The sequence below is a fragment of the Aythya ferina genome (genome assembly GCF_964211825.1).
Source record: "Aythya ferina genome assembly, chromosome: 7".
NCBI lineage: Eukaryota > Metazoa > Chordata > Aves > Anseriformes > Anatidae > Aythya > Aythya ferina.
Window position 1 is genome coordinate 37403721 of NC_140302.1, and position 23458 is coordinate 37427178.

The window sequence follows — 23458 nt, forward strand, 5'->3', positions numbered from 1 at the left end:
CAGCCTTGAGCAAGGTCTAGAGCTAATTTTAACAACTTGAACCGCAGGAACGACCTCGCACCCAGAGAGGGTGAGCAGATTTCCAAGTGGCAGCCTCTGAATCCAGGCAGCTTTTTCTTCCTTAATTGTGGCAGCACACTGCAGGTTCTCTGCTCTCAGAGCACACACAGGCACATGTAAATGGGATTCCTGTAATACCATTAATGATGCAGAAGTTGTAAATGGCCCATAATGTGAGCATGCTGTGCCGTGCTGATCAGGGAGCAGCCTTCCAGGAAGGTCTACTTGTGCAGAAACGTAATTTATTGAAATAACACTACCCATTAGAGACCAATATAGCAAGGAAAAACTCAGATTCTGGCTGGCAATAAGCTAGCATAAGCTAGCTGCCCACAGGTAGAAACAGCCAACATGTTCCTCAGTGCTTTTGCCAAACAAAATGAGCAGCTAGCGGTCAGAAACACGAGCTCCTCTGGGGAAGGAAGCAGGAGGCTTGCTCCTGGTGCTCAGCAGATTTGAAAGAGAAGCAGCAGAGATCAGGGCTTGCTCTCCTGCCACTCTGTACACCATTATTTTTCTGTATTTCAAGGGCCTGCAGCATTTTTGATGATGGAAAACCCCTCCCTGTAAAACAGTGCACATCACCTTCCCCTGGTGCGTGCTCCCTTCTTCAGATTAATTCCTCCTGGTGCTCCCTAGCAGCCCGCAGCAATGTGCTGCGGGGGCAGCATCTGCTACCTGGAGCCAGCATCTGCTCACCGAGTAAACTGGAGAATAATAGCTGCTTCTGTTAATTATGAATAGCATAATAACATAATGGCATAAAAAGAGCTCTACACATGGTGAGAACCTTCTCCATAGAAATAGCTCAATCTCACAAAAGAGAAAATTGTTGAGCTTTGAGATATTAGGCTTGAGACTCAAAGAACCTGGATTAAATTGTTTTGCCATAAACCTCTCCTGTTATTTCAGATTACCCACTTACATCATTACCTTCTTCTTGCACACGGAGTGGGAAGCAGGCAGCTTCCCAGCCTGCCCAGCCTCCCCAGCCTCCCCGCCGGCCTGGCTGCAGCACCAGCAGGGTTTGTGCATGCTTTGGCTGCGAGCTTGGGTGTAAGTGTGCATTTGCTACGTGCTGCTGTAGTATGGTGCCAAACTCCAGCTGCTGCTCCCCAGTCATATGGCTAACACTAATCAAATAATAGTTGAAACTTGACCCCTGAAAGTCCCCCAGTTTCTTCTCCCTAGCTCAGTGCTCAGCTCTGAGTCAAGCAGCTCCCAGCAGCTGTTGGCTCTTGGCTCCCTCCCGCACTTCAAAGTGTGACTTTCTTGTGGCTAGCATGGCAATTGCTTGCACATGACAAAGCAATTCGGGGATGGAGCTACGTGCTTTTGAGCCATGTTTCCTATCATCATTGTTGACTGTCCCCATTTTATAGAATAATTTATCACACTGTTGACTTTTCATTTAATCTCCTTTCACAACCAATCAGTCTGGAAACATCTGTCTAAAAAAAAAACCTCCTCCAGCCTCTGGTAGATGTGATCTTTTCCATTCATTATCATGTTTTCCCTCATTTCTGTGATTACAAAACTCAGGGGTTTATTAGCACCATATGGTAAAGAAGATGCGAATCTAAATTTTTCAGATTCTTTTTATGAAATGCAACCCTGTTGAAAAAATCTGTTTCTGGATAGGACGGAGAGTGACAGCAGAAATGCAGACTTCTCACACGCGGAACAGAGCAGGCAAGTGCCAGGGCCACCACACCATGCTGCAAAGCCAATACAATGTATACTGAAATAGTTTCACATAAACTCTGCTGGAATAAGGGGACTCACCAGAGCATGTGAATAACTTACCAAATCAGGTAACACTTCTTGGAGTTGAGTAGCTGCTTCCACAGCTGTGACGTGATATACGTATGCAGCTTTCTATATACAGCACTATGAGAGGCTGCTGTGATTTATTGGCATGCGCTAATAAATCTGTTTCTTTGCACACAGGACCATGCAGGGTGGTTAGAGAAGCCGTAAAAGTAATCCCATGCAAGGAGACCCCCTGCAGCAAATTGTCACGGCTCACGGGCCGGTTCCAGGTGACTCGCAGGTGCCCGGGAAAGCCCCCACACCGCTGTGTGGGGCAGCTCGTGGCTCTGGCAGGGGCCGTGGGGAGCTCGAGGCCAGGACCTGGCGGTGCAGCTCCCGACACCGCCGCCAAGCGAACATGGCCATCAGGGTGCAGGGACCCAGCCCTCAGAGACCGCGCTTCATTGACTCACAGTGGTAACGTTTTTCTCCTTAACATTTCCAGTAACATTGCAACACATTCCACAGCATGCTATTTAAGGTCATATCCTCTGCTGTTTGGTACTAAAACCTCCCAATTGTAATTTTCCACTGCTAAGAGCAAAGCTGTTGAGAAAAGGCTTTGATGCAGGCAGGGGAGAGGTTAGGAGCATGCAGATGTTTCAGTGTGGAAAGTATTATTTAAAACACACAGGTATCACTTTGTGACAGTGTGTACTAAGCAACACTCACGGGTAGGCTGGTATCTGAGCAGGACATTTTCAGCACCTAAAATGTGGTCAAGCTCAAAATGAATCAGAGCTTGGTTTTACAACCCTTTCCCACAGTTTGCTTCTGAGCAAAGAAATTCATCTCCAGTTGCATGCTATCCTTTTATGCCTGTCATATTTAGCTTGCCCCAAAACAAAAATCATCAATGAAAAGCAAACCCGCTGCAGGCTGCCTTGTTTGACAGGCTTGACTCGTTAAAATGGGGGAAAAGAAGTGTAGGCTGCCCCATTTTTTCTGTGGTTTTCCCCCCCTGCCCATGGCCAGGAGGGGCTGGGAGGCAGCGCCAGGCTCCTCGCTCCTCACCCCAGCCTCTGCTTGGGAGCCTCTGGTGCGTGCTGCCTGTATGTGCCTCCAGCATCTGCACGTGCCCAAAGCCTTTTCTCACAGCCACTTGCAGCCTCACAGCTATTCCTGCTGTTAACCCTGCCTTGTGCCAGCCAAAGAAAGCCTTTCAGAAGCTCAGTCCGCACCCTCATCCTACTTTAGGTGTTGTAATGTAATTCCACGAGTTCCCTGGACAAACAGCAGACTACTGAATACCAGGCACTGCTCGTTTCAGCTTAGCCATTTAGAAAAAACATCGTGTAGCCACAGCCACCAATCTCTGCAGAGAAATTCGGTTCTGGAAGGCAGACGGGACATTCATGGTGCTTGGTTATTTCATGCTTTGTTCCTTCCCTCGGCCCCAAAGCAATCTCCTGCCGGAGCACCCGTGGCTTTAACATCACTTCCGACAGAAAGTGTCTGCTCTTCAGGAAAAGTTTGCACTACCCACCACAAGCTTTAATTTCTGGCATTATATAAAGCTGACTTTCCAATGTTAGGGAGATGAAATGTATATTTCTGACTCCGTTTTGCAAAAGATAAAGAGCTAATAACATGCATGACATGACAAAACCTCAAAGTTCAATCTAGCCTCCTAGTCAGACATTATTAATAGTAAATGCATATCAGGTGGTTTTCTGATGACCTTGAGAGCAAGTAAGAAATCTTGTCTACCAGGTCACAGTTCCCCAGGCATTTTAGAAAAGGAAGTCCTTACTTTGATTAACTGTTTTTTGGAAAATAAAATTTAAAAAAAACAAACAAACAAACAAAAAAAAACCACATTGTTCTGTGCACACAAAAATTTATCCAGTGTCAGAAAATGACTTACACAAAAAAGCCTGCTCATCTTGGTGTTTTACCTGTAAGTACTATATTTACTATGGACAAATGAAGAAGAAATAAAATTCAGCTTCAACCTCATTTCAATTTGCAAGTTATGAAAAATGTTTCTAGAAGGGAGCTAATAAATATGATGGATGTGCTCAGCGGTAATTGATCATTTATTTTAAAAAAATCCTGGCAAACATTTAATTCTACTATTCATTAAAATGTTGCCCTTGTGAGATGTAATCCATAAAAATGATCTATCTCGTAACTATGATGTCAGTGAACTAAGACAGAGGGCGAAGGTAAACTAGGATTCCTAAGAGGAAAATTACAAATGCTAATTCTCTTGCAGGTTAATGCAAGTGGTCCGTGCATCCATTCGGCCCCTCTATGATATATGATGACTACCCTTTCTCCCGCTTGTTTGGAGCACATTATTTTTAAATGCTCCTGCACCATTTCAGTTCTGGTGCTGGGAAGAGCAAAGCCAAGTGCTGGGAACGTGCTTTCCCTGTGGGGCTGCTCGGCTCCATTGCAGCAGGTCCTGCTGCTGCTCTCAGCTCGGCCCCAAGCCCCCCTGGCCTTAGCCCCAGCTCTGTGTGACCCAGGCGCCCCAAATCTCTGCCTCCCTGGCTCGCTGCATCCCTCCCCTGCCGGCAGGGAAGGGGCATTTGGTCACAAAGGTCCTTCTGGGCTTGGTGCCAGAGGGACCCTGCGGAGCCCAGGCTGGGGAGCACCTCCACCAAGCTGCTCCAAAGGGCTTGGAGGTGGCCGCAGGGTTACAGGTCTGGCAAAGCGAGGTGCTGCTCACACCGGGAAGGAGCAGCACGGGTGGCACAGGTACTGCGAGCAGCACCCGGGGCAAGGCTCTGGCCAGCACACAGCCATATGGTCCCCAGGCGATGCTGGGGCTGCTGTGCTGGGCTGTTCACAACGCCCGGCTGGGGGGGGGCTGGCCTGGGATTTCTTCCTCCTAGGGGAGGGAGGAGAGGAGCACTGGGAACGGCCATGTGTGCAGGATGCTTGTGCCATTAAAGAGAAAGCCCAGGCTGTGGTGGGCCTCTCTCTAAGTGCTGAGCATGTTCCCAATCACACCCACTGCTACCTTTTAAGCATCACAAGCAGAGCACAGTTTTTGTCAATTTTTCCCGTTGTTTTGCAATTGCAGCTGCCTCAGGCATCTGGCAGATTCGGAGTGCAGTAATAGGAACTGGAGCAGAAAGGAAAGCCAAAACCCACCAGTAAACTACAGCTGGAGTAGATGGTGCAAGGCAGCTGGTCAGAAAGTATTTTTACTCTCTTAGGAAATGCTGCGGGATGTTCATTGATTTCTGATTTTGGATGAAGAACAAACACAATCATCAGAACTGCCCTTTCTGCAATATTTTTTCCCCCAGCGGAATAAGATAGTGAAATGTAGACGAACAGCTCAATTGCTGAAATTAAAGTGGAGATTAAAGCCAGTAGCAAGGCTGCCTGGGATTTCCAAAGGCAGCTGGTTCGGGCCTGGGGTAATACAGGCAATCAGTGTGTGACTGCAGCCTGGTAAAGCAGCCGTCCCTCCGTCCCCCTGTGCCGCCTGGCAGCTGGGCCCACGTACATGCAGGGCCCACAGACGCCACCCGGACAGCCTGCCCCAGGGCTGTGCACCACTTTTGCATATTTAGAATATTGAGATGATTTCATGTCCGTGTGCAGTTTCCATGTTTAGTCTCATTTCTGGGCTAACACCCTCAGCGAGCTAGCAGCCTCCCTGCCACCCCACGAAGGCAGAACCGAGAGGTGGGGCTGGGTGTCCCCCCAGGCAGGGAGCTCTGCGGGGCACCCCTTACTTCTGACATGGCTGTGGGGTCGGCACCCAGGGCACAAGGCCCAGACAGCAAGGGCACAGAGCCGGTGGCCCCCCTCGGGTCCAGCCACCCCGGTGGAGCTGTGGGAGGGCGAGGCGGTGGGAGCCGGGCAGCTGCCAGACCCGCGGGAGCCTTGGGGTGCGTCAGAACGTGGCACACACACGGGCACCCGGGGTCTGCTGCCGGTTACGTAAATCAAAACCCTCATTAAAATGAGCAAGCAAGACATTTCCATCTAATTCTAATTAGTTTGAGTGACAGGGAAAAAAATAATAGCAATTAAGAACTAATTGAACAGTCGCCCTATTTTAGGAGGTGGTGATCTGTTTTTGAGCAGATAAACAATAAAGGTGAGGAGCTGATCCTCGCGGAGGAACCACAGTGAGTTTGGGAGAGATGCAGTACCTGCGCTTCAGCATCTTATGCAAAAATAAGCAAAAGCCTGCTTTAAAGTTTGGTTTAGAAAATGTGACAGAAACCCAAGTGCAGGCCTAATTAAGGACCAGCATGTGTTAGAGCAGCACGTGGCTTTTCAGTGCCTGTGTTGGACAAGAAATGCAGACTCCGCGGTGCCCACATCACCTCTGCGGCATGCAGACCCCATCCCCTTCACTGGGCACCCATGCACTGCACTGCACTGCCCAGCACAGCACAGCCCCTGCCAAGCCCACAGCTGCCCCCCATTAGCCCCCAGCTGCCCACCGTTAACCCATAGCAAGGGCCTCAGCTTGCCAGAGGGCCATAAAAGCAGCCCCACGAGCACTGCCCTCAAGGCTGCAGGGGAGACTCTGCTTTCAGGTGGGCAGTTTCAGGTAGGTTTGGCTTTTTTTTTTTTTTTTTTGTATCAACCAGCTTGTGACGGACAGAAGAGCTGGTGATGGAGGTGTGTAACTCTACGGAGAGCAAAGTCTTTGCTTGTCCCCTGCTGTGTGAGCGGCAGACCGGGGTCCCCTGGGCGCAAGGCTCTGTTCCCCGCGGGGCAGCAGCGGCTCAGGGCAGGGCAGGGCAGCCGCCGAGGGGCCGCGGGCTGCGGCCGCGCTCCGGAGCCCCCCGTGGCCTGCAGGGGGCGCTGCCGGCGAGGGAAACCCGCCCCGGGGTGGTGCGCGGGGCCGGGAGCTCGGGGGGTGCGGGGGCGCGGGGGTCCCGCAGCCCGTGGGCACCTGGTGCTGTGAGCATACCCGCTTCCAATCCCCCTTCTGCCGTGTGCGGTGCTGTGCTTCTCATGGGGGTGTTTTGCACCATGCAAAACCAAAACGCCTCCATCCGCCCCGGTGGTGGTGTGGCAGGGGGGCTTTCGGGTACTGGTGCTCTGCGTGTGCTGCTTGCGTTTTGGAAATTCATTGTAAAGGTGATGGGGTGGTGACTTCCGCCATCCTTGAAGTGTTTGTCCGCACCTGGTGACTTAGCTAACTGAAATGAGCCCTGCAAAAGCTCTTTAAACAGTGCTGTCATCAATAATCTTACAGAACTGCAGAGCAGCGGCAGATGAAATAGAAGTGAACAGCAGATGGCTAGTCAAGCACTACAAAACCAGCACTGGAGTCAGTCCCTTACAGGGCACCCAGACAGCCACCTCCCTCCCAGGACATGAGCTGCCCTGCCCTGTAACATCTTCCTCCGTGCTCCTGGCTCTGAGGCTCCTGGCTTTGTTCAAGTCTCTTGCAAATTTGAAAATTTAAATTATCATTTGGGAACTTGCTGCTTTGCATTCTCAAATCCCAGGGCAGCAAACTTGTTTTTTTAATCTGAGCTGGACAGAGCTGAGTGTGTGCAATGTGCAGGTATCGCCTGGCATGTTGGACCCTGCTGCCTCATCAAGGAGGTAAATGCATCACTTCAAAATGAGACTTTGTCCTCCTGTTTGTCCTTGTTTCCCAGTCTCCATTCCTTATGGTCATTTTTTGCAGTATACCTGTGTCAAATGATGGTTTTCTCCCATGCTGCGTCTTCCCAGGGAAGCATGCCTTGTCAGCTGTGGGAGTGGGGTTTCTGTGGCCGGGGCTTTCCTCACAGCAGGTTCTCCCGTATGGGCACTAATCACAAATGGTTGCTGCTCTCTGTTAGGAGGTCTCAATAGGCTTTTTTCCCATGTAAGAAGGAAGACAGGTCCAAGCACTACAGTGGCCTCTATATGTGTGTCAGCGTGACCCCAGGGTGCATTTAATTCCTGTTTTTTCTGTAGTTTACAAAGGCATTGTTTTGAGAGAAGAGAGGAGTGAGGCTGGACATGGCAGGAAGGTTCATGATCATTGCAGGATTTCAGACCGCACGGGAGAGTTAATTAGCTCAGATCACTGTGCAGAAATGTCCTGCAGAGTATTGATTTCAATAAGTTTTTGCTCAATTAGTGTCTCGCTCGGGGAGGATGCCATTACCCTCCCACCTCGCGGGGCACCAGGAGCCTGCCTCCCAGACAGGGGTGCTGTCACACACATTTGTTTCCCTGTGGCTCCAGGGCCCCTGGGCTGTCCCTGGCGGAGGTGCTGGGGGTACTTTTCTCATCTTTATGCACAAAGCTCCTCTGTCCCCCTTTTCTCCAGCACTTCCCCCTTTCCTGTGGCCATGCTGTTCACAGAGGTGGCTGCTGCATTCATGGTCCCCCCGGGTGGCTGGGCCCTGGGAGCTGAGCATGGCTGGGGCTGGTGCTGGCTGTGGGGAGCTCCTCATGTGGGAGCAGCTGGGTGCTCTGCCAGCATGGCTGGGACTCCCCATCCCTTAAAAGGATTTTCCAAAGTCTTTTCGTGCCGTGCTTACTGCTGTCCTGCTCAAGCACCCTCGGGATGGAGAGGTGCTGCCGGTCCCCTGCACCTCCGGTGAGCATCCCCAGAAGCTGCAGCACCGACACTGGCTGTGGCCCAGCGCCTTCAGCGGGGGGATTTCTCAGCACGGGACTCCTCCACGTGCTGCACTGAGGAGGGGAGGTGGGAAGTCATTGTGGGAAGCTTCAGGGCTCTGCTATGAATACATTTTCACTTTCTGCCTTGCTGTGAGGCAGCCAGCAACCTGCCCACAGGAGCGCTGCCCAGGTGTGAAGCCTTCACACAGGAACAGTCTTGCCCCCAGGGCTGCTCCACTAGGAATGTGCTTCGTGAAGGAATGACTTACAGGGCTGGGAGAAACTGCAGTGAGCAGGAAGGCCAGGTAATGCCCAAGCAGGCTGCTGTACTCAGAAAATGTCAGCTAAATGGGGGAGCTGAGATACGGCACTCACAGGGAGCGTGCTTCAAATAAAAGCTTTCAAGCTGAAGTAGGCAGAACCTAGGCAACCCCTGGAGAGCCCCGGGGCTTTAGGAATTCACAGGAAAAGACATCTGCTACCAGAAGTTCGCAGCCTCTATGTTCTCAGATGCTTGTTTGGCCAGCCTGTCAGTTACAATACTCCCACACTGCCTCGTCCTTGGCTGCTCACCGCTGCCCCTTGACTCATGACAATACAACTGTTCTGCCAGTTGCACTTGAATAACTCAGCCTGAAGGAGGAAAAAAAAAAAGCTGGGTTATTGCTGGGTTTTGTAATTCAGCTGGAGCTGCTCCCTGCTCTTGCTCAGTGCGCAGCCCTGGGAGCAGAGGCTGCAGGGATGGGGACAGCGAGGTGCTCCCAGCAGGATGGAAGGGGCAGTGGGAGGGGGGGCTCGGCAGGGCTGAGGCAGGCAGAGGGGCGCAGGGTGCCTGGTTTGGCTGTGCTGGCACGGAGGGAGGGCAGTGGGAGCTGTGGCAGAGGGCGAGGTGGGAAATGTCTGAGCAGGCAAACCTGAACTGGCATGCAGCTCTGCTTTAATTCCTGAATGAGTGAAAGGGCAGGCTTATTTTAACAGAATTCATTTTTTCCTTGGTTAAATTGTTATTTCAGGGCTTTATGAAAAACAAATATGAATATCCGGTTGGAGCCACTGTTTGTCATTATGCAACTGTATTACGGAGCCCTGTTACACAGATTTCATGTTTTTTTCAGAATAAATCCTTCCATATGTAGACTTAAATTCCTGATAAGTGTATTTGTTTGAAGTCATAGAATTTTCTAGAAAAACTCAAGTCAATTATGTGGATTAAGTGAATTATAATCCTGAATGACTACATGAGAACAAAGGGTGTAAAAGACCTCTGAAGAAAGCTTATTTGCTGGGGCATTTCAGGCTGAGGTTGCAATGGAAGCTGACCTAATTAGACAATTTATAGGTATTTAGTCACCTAATTTAAAATGGCTGCACTGTAGGTGCCAAAAAATCCCATTTTACCTTCTCTCTGCCAAGTTTGTTTGCAAATTTATTAGGTTTTTAAACAATACTGGAGCAGCCTTCTGGTTTTATTTTTCAAGGCTTGCATTTTAAAGTTGTCATCAGTGCACTTCAAACAGGTGAATTATGGCCTCATTTCGGGTAGCAGAAAGTCAACTGCTGTGACTCACCTCTGCTTCAAGTGAAGCATCCTGGCAAACAAGGTGTTCCAGTGGGCTTCTGCGATTTACCCTGCAATTCACGAGATGGAGATTGGGGGTGCTTCCTAGGCACCATTGCGTGTCCTGTGCTTCATGATGAGCATGAAACCAAGGCAGTACAGTGTGGATTGTATTGTGACAAACCGATCCCATCAGAAATGGAGATTATTCAGAGTGGCTCCTCAATGAGTAACAGGTTTTGCATTGCTTTTGTCTGATGTTTGGTAACCTGGGTGCTCTTTAGGGTTCTTTTGGTTCTGCCACGTTTACAAAACTCTTTGAAAATGTATTTAATATCTAAATATTTGTGTTCACCAGCAGGACTTGGTAGACTGCAGGACTGTTGAAAATAAAGGCTAATCTGGCTTTAGTTGGGCCACAAGACTGCAGCTCAGTAGCTTTTGCACCACAAAGGTGCTCTTCAGATATTAAAAATAAATGAATAAAAAAATCCTGGTATTTACAAGCTCAGCTATAGCATCATCTGTGCTGAGAAGAACCATGTTTGTGGAGAGGCAGGAAGTCAGCCTGTCCTGCCGGCACTGAGCACAAGCAGTGAATCACTGTGCTGCGTGCCCCTGGCTGGTGAGATAAAGTTGTTTTGCAATGCAGTATCTCTTGTGTGGTGTGAGAGCAAAGAAGTGTCCTCTTCCCAGAGCTGTGAGGACCTGTTCCTGTTTCAGATCCCTGCACCTATGGCTTGAGGCACAGCTGCTCTTCTGGAGGGAGAGCGCTGCCTCCAGACTCATATCCAGCATGAGCTGCGTAAGGATGGGTGCAGTCCCCCTGGCACGGAGCAGGCTGCCTGGTGCTGGGCCAGAGCCACTCCCTCCAAGATGAGCAGTCTGAGTGCCATGTCTCTAAGAAGGAGTTTATGAAATCCTTTGGGCAGCTGGGGTGGGTGGTCAGTCACCCAAAGGGCTGGCTCTGCCTTCTGTTTCAACTTTTGCTGATTTCAGCACCTGCCCACTTGATGCCACATGCAATGCTAATTCTCTCTCTGCCATCTGATGCACCTGTAAACATGTAAACACCTGTAGACTGTGGCTACGTTACCCCACAGGCTCCTTTCCCAGCTCTGTAACTGGTCCATGGTATTGTTTCAATGCCCCTTCGCCTCTTGTTGCCTCTGTTTTGTTGCTAGGTTCAAGGGGAGTAAGCTTGGAAGTCATACTGTAAATGGGCATTAGATATGGAGAGGTTTAATTTGGGAGTCCTGATGGATATCCTTGATATGAGGAGCTTAATGTGTTTTTATATTTAGCACTGGTACTGCGACTATTCTAATCTTCTTAGAGAAATTGTGTACAAAAGGGTATGATCCATATAATGAGGTGAAACAGGCAGTCTCACTGGGAAAACAGCCTGGTGCAAATGTAAATTATAGCACTTTCATTAGTCTAGTAAATTACCCCATTTAAAGGATAGCATTTTCCTCAGCAGAAGGAACTGGTGGGATTGTAGGAACGCCATTGCCCTGGATGAGAGGAGCTGCCCGCTGCCTCAGGGCAGGCAGGTTCTTCCTCCCCCCGCTGCTGGGCTGTGTGGTGCTGGTGGTCATCTCGTGCCAGGAAAGAGGAGCACAGGCAGGGGGTCCCAGTCACCCCACTGCTGTAAGGAGAACGCTGATGTGAGTGCTACGGGAGCAGTTACCCACAGCGAGTGCTGGCTAGGACACATATGATAAGCAGCTATTCTGTAATGTAATCTCTGGTGTTTAAATGCTGCGAGAGAAGCAGCTGACAGCTTGGATTAATGCAGGATTTGAGGAATGAATATTATTTCCTCTGTGTTGCACCACCTCGTGCTCTCCCCACAGGCACCAGCCCAGGACATTTGGGTCTCTGTCAAGTTAGGCTGGCCAGAGATGAAAACAGAGGAAACCTCAGCTGATGCTTTCTTATTGCAGTTCTCACACAGCGAAGTAGTTGATGGGAATGCAGTAGAAAAATCAAAAAGCAGCCCAAGGCAAGTCACAGCTGCGTTTGTGGGTGACAAAGCTGTGTGCTTGGGGTCCACTGGACACCTCCGCAGTGGGCAGCTCCTCTGCTTCTGGCAGCACAGGTGGGAATGCTCCATGCGGCAGCCCTCAGCTGAGCACTGCTGCCTGGGGACTCCCCGCTGGTCCCTCTGCTCCTTGCCCTGTCCCCGGGTGCAGAGGTGCCAGTAGCACCATGAGAAGCACTCTGGCTGCTCCTTACACCCAGTCCCTAGGCTTCCAGAGCAGTGTTTGGGTGTCAGCGGCTGGGGGCCTGCTGGGCTGTGCTGCATCCTGCTGATATTTCTGCTGCTCCCTGAAGACTTATTTCCACTGGGTGCTTTCCTCTCAGCTTCAAGCTGATGGTGCCTGCCCCTGTGGCCCTGGTGCCTGTGAAGGCCGATATGTGCAGTGCCCTGCACTTTGCACCTCCCTGGCCTGCAGCAGCCAGGGCAGTGGTTTCTGAAAAGCCCCTTCTCCACACTCTGCGTGTAGAAAGGGCACAAGAGGCAGAGCTGCAGCCAGGTGAACCGAACTGATCTCTCCCTGGTCCCACAACGTGTGGGGACGTGGCTCATGGGGGCAATCTTCCCTTTGGCCCCCGGCATGGAGCCTGGTGGGGCTGAGCGTGGGTCAGAGGAAAGCCTCCAGCCACCACCACATGGCTGCAGCACGGCGCTGCCAGCACTAGTGCTCACCTGAGTGCCTCTGGGAAGAAGCAAGGGCCTCTGTGGAAGCAGCATGTGTGTTCCCACCTCCCAGCCACAGCCAGGTGGGTCTATAAAGACAAAGGTGATTCGTTTCTATTCCCTCTCTGCTTGAAGCAGGAAGAAACAACTGAATGGAGACAGGCAGAGTGGCACATTGCAGCAGGAGAGGCAGAGATGCTAAGCAAACACCAAGGATCTAAGCATGGATTTCCATGATCCTAACTGGCGGTTTACAGGACAAGCAACTGTGTTGCTCTGATTGCTCTGCAGTAAAGCAATAAATCATAAACAGTAAATCCATTTCGGGAGGATGTTACCCTGTCTTGTGATGGTTTGGAGAATCCTGATAGCAAAGACAAATGCTTTGAGGCAGAGGTGACTCAGCTGCAGCCACTGCCAATACTGATGTGTTTCCCTTCCCAAAACTGAGCCTGAGTACAGCTAGCTCCGTGTCAGTAATCCGGTGCTGCTGTCACTGTTTCCTTTTCGGGTTAGGCAATACTGATAGTCATGCACAATCGACATTACATGGTCCTGTGCGCCAGCATCTCCATGATCCTGACGTGTTGCTGCTGGTTAGATCTCCCTGTGCTGACCTGAGGCAGGGCTGATCTGCGTAGGAAACTGAATATTTGCTTTTATGTTGCATTTGGTTTTATCTGAAAACTGACAAGCAGGAGATTAATATTGAAATGCTATGATATTTTTGAATTAGCTTTTGGCAACTTTAGTATGTACTAGAAAGTAAGTCTGTTCAGTTCTTAATGAAAGTCAGTGATATAGCATACTGTGTATCTTCAGTTTGACATAGGAGGTAGCACTTCCATATTATAAATAAAAAATAAATCTTCCTCCTTTCTTAAGGCTCTATAATCATTTAAAAATTACAGAAAGGAAGACAGAAAAAAGGGCAACCAGAGACAAAGAAGAAGCACATAGAAATTACAGGGGAAAGTGCTTAAACATCTGCCTTGAGCCCTAGGCCTGTTTCTGGAAGTACTGGGTGATCTGAGCATTAAGAAGATGTGGCGTCTGAATGAAATCTGTTTTATGGCTCTGGAAACAAAAAAGGGAAGATGCAAAAGTGGTAAAGCATGCATACTCAGATTCTCATATATTGCCCATTCTAAAAGAACAAAAAGTGACTCAGACCAGTCTTGAAGTTGGTCTAATGCCTTAAGATTGTTAGAAAATGAATTTGTGTGCTTTGCTATAGCTGAACTTGGATGGATTTTGACCACCTTTTCAAGCCTCTCCTCTGCAACCTAAGAGCTGTAATCTTGCTTTTAAATTCAGAATCATTTCCAAGACCTTACACTGCACCATCATGAGTGTGATCGCAGCTGAAGTACTGGTGATGTGCTTTCTGCTGGAAGCATAAACAGATTTAATCATCTCTGCTCTCAAATTGTTGTGTTTGCCTCAGAGGGACAAACTCATACCAGGGCTCAGATCCGTGCTGGGCTCTGGCAGGGTTCTGTCTGCATCCCCATTCAGAGCTTGGGGAGGAAACGCCTCTGCTTGCTAGATGCATTTATGTATGGCAAGCTGCGTGAGGGGGCCTGGGCTGGTATCATCGCCTGGGAAAGCGAGTGAATTCCCATGTGAGTACCAAGTGAAACATGCTGTAAAGACAAGGACTATTGTCCAGGGAAAAATGTAGGCTGAGGATGTGGAGTGAGGCCACACAAACACAGAATGAAGCTGTGGGGCTGACACAGCCGGTTCCTGCTGTGCAGCTCCCTGCCTGCACCCCAGGACGTGCCCACCTTGCCCTCTGTGTGGGCTGGATTTGGTGAGGAAGAAGGGGCTGTCATCATCAGTCACACTGTTTGCTAAATGTGTGAGTGCAGGTGTGAACCGGGTCCTTCCACAACTCTGAGCTGACTGTGGCTGAGGTGAGAACTCTTGCTGTTAATAAAAACAGCTCTGTTTTCTCGTAACGTTGACTCTGAGATGCTCTTGCTCAGCAGAACTGCTCCTCACTAGCTACGTGCTTGTAAATGAATTCACTGGTAGGGCTGTTAACTGGTGTGCTGAATTTTAAGTGGATGCTGCAGAAAAGTCATAAAGTGAATTTTGAAAATTTCATCTTATATCCACTATAACGGTTGTTATAGTCTGTATGATACAAAGATATCATGGGCTGCATGCAAGAAACTGCATTTGTTTTCTTAACTGAATAGGGGGTAACTACAACGAAATGTTCTCAGAAAAAATACAAGCATGTAGGCAGTGATTTGGGGAAGAGGGCAAAACCAGAATCATAACAGCAGATCCCAAAAGAAAAATATGAAAGTGAGTAGTTATCAGGTGTAATGGGTAATAGCATAAAGCTGAAGTCAAGCCCTCATATGGTACCTGTAGTACCCTGGTTCTTGCATTTGTTGAGATGCTGATGTGAGTTTATAGACTTTAACATTTTTTTTCCATTGAGCACAGTGTGGAAGGTTATTTTTATATCATATTGCTTCCAAATAAATGCTTGGAAATATGCAGGTGCTAAATGGGCATCTACTGGTTTAGAAATATTTGGAAAAAAATCTTGGTTGCCATTTGCTATTTTGTAGCTGCTGTTGCAGCTGCTCCCCACCAGCATTGCCAGGGTAAATAGCTGATGCTGGTCAGCATTTTACAGAGCTCAAGCCAAGGCTTCATTGTGGCACTGGGCAAAGCTCCGAGGTCTCTCTGCGCCCAGGGAGGGTCTCCTACCCTGCACCCCTGCCCAGTCTGGGATAGCAGAGCTGGCAGGGGCTGCAGGCCGGGTGCCCCTGCCTTCACACCAGGGAGGTGGCTCTGAAGGAGCCAGCAAATGGCTCTTGGGGGTTTAACAAATCGAACAATCAGTTGTGCCAGCTCCTGCTGTGCTAGTATATTTACTTGGGTAAAATGAAGGCAGCAATCGTTAAAACTAACTTTGTGTCAGATGTAAATGAACGACTTCATTACACCAGTGTTTATTTAACAGTGTTGCATTTGGGCTGCCAGCAGGCATCGATACGTGGTGGCACTGTGCTCTGTGCTGGGATGCTGCCTGGTTCCTGCTCTGTTGTGGCTGTGCTGGGAGCCAGCACACAGCTGGGCTGGGAACCACACTTAAAACTTTCTACAAAACTAATGCAGTGGGGAAAGTAGCATGTTAAATTGCTCGCCCCCACTTCACCGAATTCTAAATACAAGTCTGCCCTCACAGCCTTCCTCTCCCATGTATTTGATTTTCATGAGTGTTCATCTGCATGAAATGAGGCTAACAGGCCTGTTCAGTTGTGGGCCAGCCTCATTTCTCCAGGTGGACAGGAAAGCTTAAAGCCTGCTCAGGGAAGAGCAGCCATAGCAGTGCCAGCAGCCCACAGTTACAAAATCCCAGCTCCCAGGTCTTGGGGCATTACTCCAAGCAATTACTTGGAGCAAATAGTCCACAGGCAAGCCAATATTTGTTTGCTGAGGATGCTCAGGGTGCAGCTTATTTGCATAGAGTCTGCATTCTTTTGGGGGTATTCTGTAAACATTTAGCTGTAATTTGTCCAAATTTAGTAACACTTATTAGATCAGGTCATGCCGTTAAAAGCTGTAATGGTTGTACAGATTCCAATGGAAATGTTTCTTTTAGTCTGAAGGTGCGTTACTAGCTCTTAATTTGAGAACATGGTACATGGCAGGCCCCTGTGGAAGATGTAGTTTTAGAAAAGACCTTGAAATGTTTCCTCTGATATTCTGCCCCAAAAGGAGGTGCCTGTTTGAAGGGGACAAGGCTAGCATTGCTCATACATACTCTGCCAGCATAGTAGGGATGCAGCAAGAAAGAAAGAAAGCAGGTTTAGCACTGAAATACTGAACTCTTCTTTCTAGCCTGTGGTGTTTACCTTGATCCCCCCTAACAGTGTGTAGGGGACTATAAAGCACTTTATACGCTCCTATCAAGGAACTGATCACTTAAAAAAAAAAAAAAAAAAAAAAGGCTTCAGACCCATGGGGCAGTGGAAGATGCTTGGACACTTGGGCACATGTAAACTTTTAAAAGCCCTTCCCCTGTTGTAGAGGGAGGAGCCCACCGGTAATGAAAGTGTCTATGGTTTGAACATTTCTCTGAAAGTGGGTGTAGTCCATGAGTACCAGCCCGAAACCACCAGGCCAGTGCTGTGCAGACGAGTCTCTCTTTGGTGCCGCAGAAGCAGCAGTTCTCAGCATGCTGCATCCTACAGCTGGTTTGGGAGTTCTGCCACAACCAAAGGTATTGGATGGGGACCAGCAGCACGTGGGTCTGTGCTTCGTGTGGTGGAGGATGGCAAAGAGTAGCCTTAGCAGATACACGGTTGGGTGATGTAATGAGAAAGGCACAACCTTGGTTTTGTAGGGTGAAGCTATTTCTTGTAGGTCTGACAGTGGTCTCTGAAAGAGTCAGTGAGAGGTGGTGGGGTCCGCATGATAGCGTGCACTCAGTTTTGTACAGCTCTTAAAGGTCTTGCAGCTCATGCGTGTAGATGAATTAAGCTGCCAGCAGGAAGAGTTAGTGTAATAAAAGCAAAATCTGTAAAAGAGTAAGGAGCACGGTATCAATAGCTGCTGACAACAACATGGTATCTAGGTAGCCAAAAACTAAAAATGGCTGAGGAACTGTGAGAAGTGACTCTGCAGAAAGGAAGGCAGGTACGGCAGGTTACCCGAGGACAGCGAGTGATGAGTTGAGAGGCAGTGTGCATGCATGGTGTCAGCTTGTGGGCTGGCTGCGGCCACTTAGGGAAGAGATCTCTGCATCCATCAAAGAGCTGCTTGCTGCTGAATCATGGTCACACAAGGCTAGGGAAGTGCTGCCTGCAGGCAGGGCAGGGGCAGTGTTGGCAAAGCCCCCACAGTGCCCAGGCAGTGTGCACAGCTCTGCCTGCAAAGGCAGGGAAATGTCCATATTCTCCCTCTTTCTCACCTGAATTTCTAATGTCCTTCTGGCCGTAACACAAGCAGGCAGGGCATAATCCCACAGCAGGACAGACTCCGATTTCACTGTGGCACTGGAGAAAATTCCATTTTTCTTTGCAGAATTACTGGAAACTTACATTATTTTCAGCTAGCTTTACTACAGCCTTTTAATTTTCACAGTAGTATCTCCTGGATGGATTATTTCCTGAAAAATCTCCCAGTTACTATCTTGGCTTTTTATTTTTAAAGTTTGCATTTCTAGTGGAACTTCATTCCTCTGCCAGTCAAAATGCTTCTGGCAAGTAATCTAAGTTTTGGAGCTTACAGGCATTTATCTTTTGGCACTGTTAAGCCAGGGCTGTGATGTTGCATTGGTTGGTGTTAACATCTGGTTTGTTGCTGGACAGAAAAGGGCATGTTCTGCACACCATGACTTGCCCTGTATGTTCCTGAAAAATACAGCTTTGAGATGGTGACTGTCAGTCCAGTAATAGTAAAACTGAAAATTGCATGAGACCTTAAAAATCAATCTTTTAATCAGTATTTTATCTTGCATGCATGCTGTACTCAAAATAGCACAGGATGCTCAGGTACCTGTCTCTGTCCAAGTGCAGTAGATGGGTAACAGCGGTGGGGCGTCATCTGCACAAAGTGAGCTAATGGGGGGGGGGGGGGGGGGGGGCGGGCAGAAGAGAAAAAACTCCTTTTTCTTCCGGCCTAGCAAGGTATACAGGGATGGCTTTCCACCTATTCACAATCCACATAGATCGCTGTGATTTTTATTTGGTAAATCTTCAAAATGTCACGTTTTGTCCCAGAACATCAATCCTGAGGGCATAGCTTTATATCATCTGCTCTAGCTAGTGGCTTTGTACCATTCATAGGTGCTGGTAAGCTTCCTTTTGCAGCCATAATTTCTCCTCCCACCACAGACCTGCCACTGTGAGCAGCTGAGTCCATCACTTCATCCAGGTGTCAAGGTTGTCACTGGTACAGGCTGTTAACTCAGGGAAAAATTGCAGGCAGAGCAAGCGCTGCATTTGTAATTGCCTCACCTCTTGGCTGTCCCTCAAACAATCATTTGGCAGTTCAATTATTATTGATCAGCCATAGGCTTTTGCAAGGAAGGGGTGCAGGGGGCACCAAATAGGGGCCAGGAGCAGCAGTTCCAGGTAAGAGCCACATGCAGCCATGCACTACGAAGGTTTCAACACCCTCTGTGTTGAGTACGTTGACTGCCATGTTACAGCAGAGGGGAAAATCCAGTGAGGTCCATGCAGATTGCTTTGCACAGAGACAAATTCTGGTGTAATGCTACTGCTTTTGATTCAGCTCTTACCTGTGTGGCAGAGAATGTTACTTTTCATTATTAAATACGATGGAAATTTACTCAGTTGGAAATTTACAACCAATTGGAAGGGACCCTTCAGACTGTGGACAGGTGAGTGGTCTGGGATGATGGATGGGCTGCAGCAGGGGGGACTACACGTGTGTATTTATATGTAAGCAGGCGAGTGCTGGCTTCAGTTTCAGAGCTCGCTACTCTCTTCTGTGCAACATTTTGAAAGCCACAAGCACGGTACTGAACGCACTTAGCACCTGCTGACAGATAAAGAGGTCAAATCTGAGCAGCACGGGGAAGTGGGCTGAGCTGTACTTGTGTAGTCATTTGCATTAAAAAAGCCTGATCTAGTCATCCTTACCGCGTTCTTACACTTCTTTCAAGCAAGCATTTAAGCACTTTTGTTTTGCTTGTTTATGTAACTAAGTTCCAATTATAGGGATTTTATTAATGCAGCCGGTATGCCCGAGACATGGTATTAAACGTGCAGTATTCCCTTTCTGTATTCCCTTTCTGCATGGAAGGTGTTCTGCTGTGGATTCCAGGCTCATTCATTTGGTCACACAAGGAGTGCTTCGGGTTCTTTGGAAACTGCACTGTTTTAAGAAACAAATTTCTTTTCATCCATTGCCTCATTTTTTTTAAAAGCGTGCATCTCAGTAAATTCTACATAAAATCTATGTAGCTCGTGCATTAGACTGCTCTCCTGTCATTACTCTGCAAATCTGTAGCCTGCTGATAGGATACTTATTTCAGCTACAACTCATGGGTTGATGCAGTTGCATCACACCTTTTGCAGGAACCAGAGGTACTGTCAGTACCACTTAAAGTGCATTTAACATCTGCCATCCCACTGCTGCCCTCGGCAGCACTAAGCCTTCCTGTCTGCAGTTGTCCTGAGCAATATGTATGGCTCAAGATCTGGAGAGAAATTGTAACTGCTTCTTGTACAGGGAAATATCTATTTAGAGCATGAGGGTTGTGGCTGATACTGAAGCACGCTTACTGTGTGTGTTTAACATCTCTCCTGCTGTGACTGTGTTCAGTATTTATGACAAACACCAATGGATGCTATTTGCATGGCTGCTCTTTAGCCATTAAGAAACTTTATCAGACTGCTAATGACAAGATTGCTACTTGTGTAACAATTCCCAAGTCTTTCACTTCTTAAAATCCTGGAAGGTAAGGTCAAAACCTTGTTACATTATTTGTACAGTTTGAGCCAAGACTACTGGAAGACCACAGTGATTTGGCTTCTAGAGAATGTTTCTGAAATATTTGATACTGACACCATGTGAAGTTACCAGCAAGTGGGGCAACTTTTTCTTTTTCTGGAGCATTTAGACAGTCCTGATTGCAGAGGTGTAGCAAATGGGCAGTGGTCTTGCCTAAGGTGGCAGAACAGAGAGCGAAACACTCTTTCACGAGAAGTCACTTGATTTTCTGCAGGTGAGCAAAGAGTCAAAAATAGCCTGCATCAGATTAGTATTTGCTTTTTTCTGCCCTCACACTGTCAGGCAAGCAACAAGCCAAGGCTGGCTGCTGTTGCCTTTGAGCTCACACCACGGGGGCTGTGGCAGGGGCTCAGTGGGAGCAACTTGCATGTCCCACAGCCACTGGGCACCCCTGGCAGCTTGGTGTTTCACTTGGGTTTTAGCCCTCTGTTTCACAGTAATCCAGTAGCGCATATCAGTGCAGAAATTAGCACAGGTCTGCTGCCAGGAATGCTGTTGTACAGCACTGAGCCTTACTGCTAATCTGAGTAGCACCCTTAGACCAGAAAAATGGTGAGAATTTATGGCAAGTTTAAGTTCTTTTGTTTTTGTTTTTAAAAATAGCATTGCATTGTTCCTGCGTTCATTCTGAAGTGAGTTTAGGTGTATTAACACAATAACACATGCTAGTGAAGCAGGTTTATAGGAGAGGTTCTGTGGCTCCTGTAGCAGTCACCATACACAGAGGGAAGTTGGTAACCTGGAAGCACTGACAGAGGGGAATGAAACGTAATTTTTCCTTTTTATGGCATACAGCCCATTACAGTCACTGGGGAGCCCCATGGACCTGGCAGTGTCCTGGGATGTCCCATGGCTCTCCAGGCCCCTCATGGGCTGGGGTTTGCCCCCCAACACCAGGGTGTCCTGGTGGAGGGCAGCCAGAATCTGAGCTGCAAGCACTGGAAGAACAAGCTCCATTTTTTTGCTGAAAACTGTGGCTGAGCATGGAAGACCTCATATTCATTTCTCACAAAATCCTAGTGACTTGGAGAAAGTTTTGACTGAATTTGTTTCACATACCTGAGATGGTTTTGTATAATATTAGAATGTAGCAAAAAGCATAAATTGCACCATGCTGATAAGCTCTAAGGTTGGGTCTACTCATCTGGAAAACATGCTCTCCCTTGAAATGCAGTGAAGATCATCTTAGCAGAAAATTTTAAAGTGATACAAGTAACAAATCTGAGTCTTTGGATGCAAACATTTATAAAGTATCTTTCTCCTCTCTGTCAATATTGATAAAAGTTACTTGGGAAGTACTGAAGGTAAAAAAAACACATGACAAAACTTGAAGAATTCCTAAGAATTTAGGCTGGTTTAATTTATATTTATAGTATAAAACAACCATAAAAAGCTTCTTGTCATAATTTATTCTTGAAATGAGCCTTGCCTTGAGGGTTTCCATAGCTACAGATGTTTCTGATCCTGTAATGTTAGCACAACTGACATTTACTGCACGACGAGAACCTCTAATTGATTTTTCTATGTGTAGAGGAGAAAGCGAGCACTGGGAGCCACGCGTGGTCCTCGGCTGTCAGCTTCCAAGGGATGTGATGAAGTAATCGTGCACTAAAAGGTTGCAACTATTTGAAAAACAAACAATAATGCTCACAAATCTTCCGATGCATCTCAAGGCAACCCTATCAGCATGGAGCAGCAGCAGAGAGAAGCAGCTATGGCACTGCGTGTTGTGTTTGCGTGCCCCAGCGCCCCTCAGCCTGCTCACACTGCGCAGGGCCATGACCTGCGGGCAGCTCGCTGCACCATTGCTGTGGGGAGCCGCAGGATGCAGGTGCCAAAGACCTTTCAACATCAGGCCTGGAGCCTTCGAGCTCTGCAGGGGCTGTGAGGCTGGCGGCTGAACCATGTCCCTTAGGGAGGCAAACCCAGTGACCAGAGGCCTGGGGCCCTGCCTGCAGCCTCCTGCTGCCGGGAGGCCCTGCCCCAGGCCCTGCAGTGCTGCCTCCATGCCCGCTGTGCTGCCTGGTGCCACTGCACGGCCACTGCTTCCCTGCGCAGCAATATCCATGCCTTGCAGGCCCTTCCTCTTGCCTGAAATGCTGCCATCAAGGTAAAAAGCAGTGTTGCCATTGTTTTTACAAAAGTAGCTTTCTTAAACATTTGAGCCAAGTTAACTAAAAATATCATTGTCAGTAGAGCTATTTATAAATGTGAAGAGCTGGTTGTTTTTGTATTATATATAATATATTTTTCAGAGTTGCCTTGTTTTCATAATAATGGAAAATGATCAAGCCATTGTGGAGAAACATCAATTTACACCAAAAGAAAGCAAATCCATTCTCTATTTCTCTGACTTGTGAGATTGTCATTTCAGTTAAATATGAAATCTTTTTAAATTTAATCTCATTTTCTGGAATTGCTTCTTACTAGGACACTCTTCATCCTGATTCCTTCACTGTTCGATTATTTTGATCTACTTTTAATCAGGCAGCAACAGGATCAGGAGAGAACTGAACTATCTGGGAGAGAAAACAAGCTGGATTAAAGTGTTAAGGCTGTAGGAAACCAGGAAAGATTACAAATTTCAATTTATAGTACTGAAAGCTAATGCGCCTGAGATTTGTAAGAGCCATTTAATGGTCTGATGTGAAGAACATTAGGCAAAACTTCTTGTCTTTTTAAATCTATTTGCCTCATCTCCTGCTGTTACCCAGATATAGCTTTCTTTTACCATTTTGAAGAGATTCAGAGCATGAGATGAAAGCAAATTATGCAAAGAGACATATGGTGCAGTGATTTGTGGAATAACTCCTATTTACAGACTGCTCTGGGTTAGTCTAGTTTCTAGTAAACACATAGTGAAGTTGTAAGTCTGCCCTTCTGTCAGGTAAGCAGATTTCCTCACAAAATAAATACATAAATAAGAAAAATTATAAAAACACCTCTCCCAATATCTTCCATTAATTTTAGTTTTATTTAAAGCTTTAAAGTGTGGCAGGGAAATGCACAAACTTAAACTAGATTCTAGTGTACTTTAAGAATTAAGTTATTGAATGATAGCAGGGTCTTGTTTCCCATATAGGGAATTACTCAGGAGTCCACAACGCCCATAAATTCAGTGAAGTTGGATATTAACCACAATCTGATAGTCTAACAGAAATAATGGGAAAATGGAGATGTAATGAAGCTATTCTCTTACAGAAGCCCTGGTAAAAATTGGAGAAACAAAAACAAACAATCAAAACCCACCTAATTTC

At 47.7% G+C, this 23458-nt stretch overlaps 1 long non-coding RNA gene across 1 annotated transcript; it reads left to right on the forward strand.

Moving 5' to 3' along the window:
• Positions 1–6358: 6358 nt before the first annotated feature.
• LOC311440002 lies at positions 6359–22602 on the forward strand. The gene is made up of 2 exons (XR_014695147.1): positions 6359–6400; positions 21733–22602. It is a non-coding gene; the product is annotated as an uncharacterized lncRNA (long non-coding RNA).
• Positions 22603–23458: the final 856 nt, after the last annotated feature.